We start from the raw sequence: 6519 nt of genomic DNA, 5'->3' as shown, positions 1-6519 counted from the left end.
TGCTCCGGAGCCCCTCCCACCTTGCTCCGGAGCCTGTCTGCTGGGGCTGGTGGGTCAGGCTTCTTACCTGCAGCAGCCTGTTCCCCCTAGGTCCAGGCTTGCCTCAGAGGGGCATGGAGACCCAGCTCCAGAAATCCCAGGGGACTGGGAATGGAAAGGGGCCAGGCTGGGAAAAGGATGTGGACATCTATTTAGCGCTTACTGCATGCTGCCCTGTGCTTGGTGTGAAAGGTCTCATTAATCCCCCAGTCCTGGACGTGGCTCCTAGTCACTCCATCTTACAGGGGAGAAAACGGAGGCCCCGAGAGGCTTCAGGAGCTGGTCCAAGGACACTCGGGAGGCCGGGCAGGGTGGAGGGTCCCTCACTGAGTGCCTGCTGTGTGTAAGGTTCTTCTGCTCTGCTTCCTTGTTGGACTCTGACTCTGTCGGGGGGCTCAGGCGTGGAGCTTGCTGTCTTCCTCCAGTGTGTGCAGGGCCGGCAGTGAGTTTTGTGGTTGCGGGTGGTTGCATGCTAGCCTCAATCTCGAGGGGCTCATGGTCTAGAGTGGGTGACCGGCTGCCACAACACCCTGGGGGGTGAGCAGTCAGGGAGGAGCCCAGGGTTCTGGGGTGTTCGTGGAGCAGAGAGGAGGGCCCGGCAGGCTGCCTGGAGGAGGTGAGATGAGCAGAGTCCTGGAAGACTGCAGGACTCTGAGTAGAATATTATGGGTGTGAGGGAAAAGGACGGGGCAGAGAGCCTGCGCTGGGACCTGACCGTGGCTCCACCACAGCACCTGTGAGCAGCTAGGATTGGAATTCTGGATGGTCGCATTCCAAAATCCCCCGGGGCCAGCAGCCAGACCTTCCGAAGAAGGAAATGCAGGATCCGAGGGGGGCAGGGATCTGTCTGACCCGAGTTAAGATCTCAGTTGAGGTTCGAGGCTCTGCCTCGTGAAAATTACACGAGATTTAAGTCAACTCAGCCTTAAAAAAACAAAAACAACACCCCAGCCCCCCAAGCTGTCTTCAGCCCCGTTAGGGAGAGTGAGAGCAGGGGTCCCCCAGCGAGGAGATGGGGCTCCGTGGATGTAATTAATCACTTTTCAGTTAGTATTCAGGAGCTTTTGTCTGAGGACTTGAAGCAGGTTAGTTCCAGATTGCAGCGCCAGGGTTTTCGGATGCATTTTTATAAATGTTGTGAGCCGAAATAGAACGCTCGGAGCTGAGCAGGCAGCCGCAACTGAAGGGAACAGAAACGGAGCCCAACAATGAGCGAAGTGATTGGGAACGGGGGCGTCTCGCCTGACACTCGGCAGATTCCTGAGCCGCAGTGCAGCAGGGGCTGGGCCTGCGCCTGCAGCCTCTGGGATTGTCGGGGCCCTAAACGCTCCCGGAGCGCTGAATGTTCCCCCGCAGGGACATGGGTGGGGGATTCTTGGCAGCTCTCGGGGGAAGGTTTGGGATTTTGGAAAGGCTGTTCTAAGGGTGTGGGAACTGGTGGTCCCTGGCTCTCAACCACGTGCCGGGAACTGTATGGGCTGACACTGACCACATCTCTGAAATCTCCAAGGATGGAAAGTCCCGTGAGTCCCAGAGACGCAGGTCCTGCTGTGGCATTTCACAGATGGCAGGCTCAGGGAGGGCGATCCTCGGTGAGAAAGGGCATCCGGTGAGTACCAGGCAGTGGGCCTGGCTGGAGGATGAGCGCCTGCTGGGAGCCAGGTCCACGGGCATTCCGCTCTATCCAGCGGGCTGGGTGATCTGGGGACCTCCCCTGACCTCTCTGGGCCTGGGCCTGTGACATGGGAGTAGTTGGGGGCCTCTGTAGCACCAGGGCCAGAGCAGGTGCGAGGATGCGCCCATAGCATCCCGTGCAGAGGGAGCTCCCTATGTCCGGGCATCCCTGCAGGTGCTGGGTGACACCCTGCTGTCCGAGAGGGCAGAACACTGCCTGAGGGCACTCCGGACAGGTCATGGCAAGACTCCCTCCATTCTGAGACTCAGCTTCTCCAGGCACGATGCAAAATGACAAACAGACGAAGACGCGTGCTCCACCCTGACCCCTGCCGATGGCGTCTCCACCCGCAGCCACCCCGGCTCCCCCTAGCCAGGTGGTCTCTCTGACACCCCAGGGCCTCGGCATCAGGCTGGGGCTGTTTCTGTTCTTTTCCAGTGGTAGGGCGGCCGGGCCCGTGAGCGCAGGGGACGATGGCCATGGGGGACGTCATGGCTAAATTGTGTTCCCAAGTTCACGTTTAAGTCTGAGCTCCCCTAACTCGGATGTGATGTGATTTGGAATAGGGCCTCTGCAGGTGTAATGAGTTCGGATGAGCTCCTTAGGGCGGCTGTCACCCAGGATGACTGTGTTCTTATAGAAAAGGGTGTTTTGGGGACAGGCATGTACATGGAGAGACGCTGTGGGAAGATGGAGGCAGAGGGAGGAGTGAGGCGTCCACAAGCCATGGGGTGACGAAGATGGCCCGCAAAGCCCAGAAGCCAGAGCAGGGGCCTGGGACGGTGTCCCTCATGCCCCAAAGGAAGCGGCTAACCCTGCTGATGCCTCATTCTTGGACTTCCAGCCCTGGGGCTGGGAGACAGTCAGCTTTGCTGCCTGAGCCTCCCAGTGGGGGCCACTTGGTTACAGCGGCTCCAGGAAACGGAAGCAGCCAGGTGTGCAAGCCCAGGGGATCCCGTGGGCAGGGGCCAAGGGACAGCTTCCCGGCAGGGGCGTCAGGAGAGCAGGCACTTCCAGCAAGGAGACTCTTGGTCTGGGCACCCCTGGCCTGGGGCCAGCCCTGAGAAGCAGGCAGCAGAGGGGCCAACCAGGCCACACCATTGGCCGCAGGGGCAGGGGCAGGGGCAGCGCCCGTGGAGTCCAGCCTTTTAGGTACTTGGCTCCTCCCTCACGGCACATGCGCCCCCCAGCAGAGGGTCCTGGCGAGTCCTTGTGAGTCTCAGCCACCGGGCTACCTGCAGAGTGACACGGGCTGGGCTCACTCACAGCCTGACCAGCTCCATCTATCTGGGGAGTGCCCAGGCCCCTGCAGCGAAGGGCCCATCCATCCATCCCATGTCTCTGAGTTATTTGTATGTTTGTAGTCTCAAGATGGAGCTTGACCTTTCGGTTTAACAGCTCATTTAATTAATCACCGCTCCAGAAGACCTGATAAGTTCTTTGTGGCCCCAGCCAGGACGCCAGGGCCAGATGCATCTCCTGCCTGCTTTGCCGGAGCTCCAAGTCCGACTTTCCACGTTAATTTCCTCATTACCAGGAATTAGTTTGTAAACAGCAGAGGAAACTTCCAGGTCTTTGTCTTCTTAAGGACACTCATTATTCCCCATCGAAATTCAGATCAGGGATTTGGACAGTGTCCCAACGCTGAATACTCACCAGCGTCTCGATTATTAATTCTTTTATAAATAACTCGATCTTCATCATGGCTGCATATTATTTATGATAACTGTTATATTATTTAGATGTCAAAGCCTCCATGTTAATTACAGCTGCTGGCGGGGCTGTCAGCTGCAGAGAGAGGTGGCCTCTTCAGTCTGGGATCAAGGTGATCTGGCCCCTGAAGGCCTTTCTCCTCTGTCCTTCCCATGGTTTCTGCCCTCCTTGCCCAGCTTTGGGGCCCCCGCTAACGACAGCCAGCCAGCTGACACTGGGCAGCACATAAGAGGGTCTTCCTAACTGAGGGGGGTCATGAGGGCCTTTCTCGGCTGGCCGGGGCTCACAGCCCTGCGAGTCCTGAGATGCAAGATGGCAGACTCTGCTGGGCGAAGCTGGGCCTGAGCTCTTGCTGCGAGGACAGCTGTCTGTGTCCGTGGAGGCCCAGCCTCCAGGCTGGCATGTGGATCTCCTTTACAGCCCTGCTGGGTGGAACCTCGCCCATCACCATCATGAGTGGGTCCCAGCTGGTCGCCTCGTGCCATCTCCTTCCCCCTGAGCCACCCTCCAGAGAGCTACCAGGGACCCCGTGAGACCACAGCATCCAGGGCGCCGGCTACTAGCACACATGGACACTCCAGTTGAAATGGATATTAATTCATTTTAAATTCACTAACAGAGTAGATGGCTGGGGAGCTGCGTGTGGACCCTGGCGCCATCCTCCTCGGGCGCCTGCTCCGGCCCGGGTGGTGACTTTTGTCATCTCCGATACCAGCTGCGGCCTGTGAGGTAAGTAGCGCGGCTGGCCGGGCGGCTCACACGCAGCCACAGCTTTGCAGGGCCCCGGAGCCTGCCGATCCGATCGCACTGCTGGCAGGGCCGGTTTCCCCTCGGGCCTCTCTCCTTGGCACATGGATGGTGTCTTCTGCCTGAGCCCTCACACGGCCGTCCCTCCGTGTGTGTCCTCCTGTCCTTATGTGGACCCTGGTCGGATTGGGTTAGCCCCACGGCCCCTGAAGACCTCATTTTAACCTAAGTGCCTCTGCAAAGACCCCAGCTCCAATGAGTCACATTCTGAGGGACAGGGTAGGAGGGCTGAGTTTGCTGAGAGTCCTGGGCACGGCTTCCCCTTGCAGCTAAGCTGCTGCCCATTCTGGGTGGAGAGTGGTCCCGGGAAGAGGAGTGACCAGGGCTGATGAGTTAGGGCAGGACTGAATGCAGGCGTGGTTTCCAGTGAATGCGCTGCCTCCCTGAACCCAGACTCCATGCTCTGGGCCTCAGTTTCCCCACCTACAACACGGGCGCATTATTGGCTCTTTCACTTGCCGGCTTTGGGATTCGATGACTGATTCACTCAGCTTCTCAAAGGTGTTTCTCCTCCGCTCCCTCATTCAGTCCGTGTGTGTGGAGCCCCTCTGATTCGCAGGCATTGCCCTGGGCACAGGGACCCCTGGGGCAGGCAGTGAGGCCTCCTGCCCACTCATGTTTACTGACCAGCAGATGCGGCAAATGGGCCAACAGAGTTTCAGAAGAGTGGACCGTGCCAGACAGCCTCGTCCTCACAGACGCAGGGACACAGCATGGGTGAGGGCTTCCTGGGGAAGGAGGCCTTCTCCATGGGGACTGGAGCAGCGTCTGGGACCCAGGCCTCTCTTTGCGGGAGGAAGGTGGAGTGCTGCTGGCCACTCTGGGCCCACGGCGAGGACTCACCCGGGGGAACGCAGGGGCGACCTGAGAAGAGGGTGGCGCAGCCAGCCTGTGGGTGCCCCCGGCTGGGTAGGCTGTGCTGTGGCTGCGGGTCAGCCGGGCTTCTGGGGGAGAATCTGTTCAGGCCTCTCCCCTGCAGAGCCTCCCCTTCGGGCTCCTGGGTGATTTAATGAATTTGCATGCATTGTTCTGATGAACGCTGATTGAGCCATGTTTTGAATCACAATGAAACGCGCCCTGCTTGGCCTCTTACCTGAGAAACCCTGCCAAGATCCCACCTGGCACCCCAGCGAGCACAGTCCAGCCTCTCCGCCCTTCTTATTTCTCATTATCAGTGTCCCTGGGCGGGGGCTTCTCTCTCGGCTCCTCCTTCCTCAGTGAGCGCTTGCCTTCTGTGGGAGTGCTGGGGGCGTGCCAGCCTTTGACGGCCCTGGGAAAGCAGAGGGATTCCATCATGGAGGGTGACACTTGGACGTCCCCCTGATGGCAGGCGTCTGCCACCCTAGCAGGCCATATGCCTGTTCTGGAAGCTTCTCGGGCTGTGAATGGTGAGGAAGGCTGTGAGGGAGAGTGGCCGGGACAGCGGGAGAGGGTGGCTGCTGCTTCCCATGACACCGTGAGAACACCCAGGCTTAGGAAGGCCTGGCAACCTGCTGCCCCCCAGGCTCTGGCCGTGGGGGCTGTGCCCGTCACCCTCACTCTGTGCTCCAGAGAGGGGTAAATAAATCCCCAGCCCAGAAAGGGACCGCATGCGGCTCCAGGCTGCTGTCAGGTGAGAAAGACTGCAGGGGCGGCAGCCACAGGAGGGTTTGCAGAAGAGGCTGCTGTGCCTTCCCAGCTCCAATGCCCTCCATGACTCCCTATTATCAACAGGCCAAGTCTCCACTCCCTGGCTGGCACCCCAGGCTCAGGCTCCTCTGCCTCAGGGCACCTCTACCTCACATGCTGAATGGGATTCACATCTGCTGAGCCCATGCCCCCGACCCTCAGGCACAGATGCTACTACCTTCATTTTCTAGGGGAGATCTCAGGTTGACCTCCCAGCTGACTCGGCAAGTGGGCCAACAGCAGCTCTGGAGGGGGACGGTGGCAGACAGCCTCGTCCTTACAGACGCAGGGACACAGCACAGGTGAGGGCTTCCCGGAGGAGGCATCCTTTGTGGGGATTGGAGAACTGTGTCGGGACCCCAGCTGTCGGGTTGGATCTGAGGGCTCAGCAGACAGCGGGTGTGGACGTGTCCAGGGAGAGGTCACACCCGGATTGATGCAGTGCTCTCAATGGATGATGGTGCTTGCCCGCCCAGGCCCAGGCCCCTCTCATCTGCAGCCCCTTATCAAGGTCCTCTCTCCCTGGAAAGGGGGCCTGCAGGATGGAGGGGGACACCTGGGCCCACACGTGGCGCTCTCTTTCCTGGGTGCACGGCCCAAGCGAGTCACTTGCAGGC

Source organism: Aotus nancymaae, unplaced genomic scaffold, assembly GCF_030222135.1.
Source record: "Aotus nancymaae isolate 86718 unplaced genomic scaffold, 86718_ANA_hifiasm-v0.15.2.pri h1tg000036l, whole genome shotgun sequence".
Taxonomy (NCBI): Eukaryota; Metazoa; Chordata; class Mammalia; order Primates; family Aotidae; genus Aotus; species Aotus nancymaae.
This window is presented reverse-complemented; position numbering follows the sequence as displayed.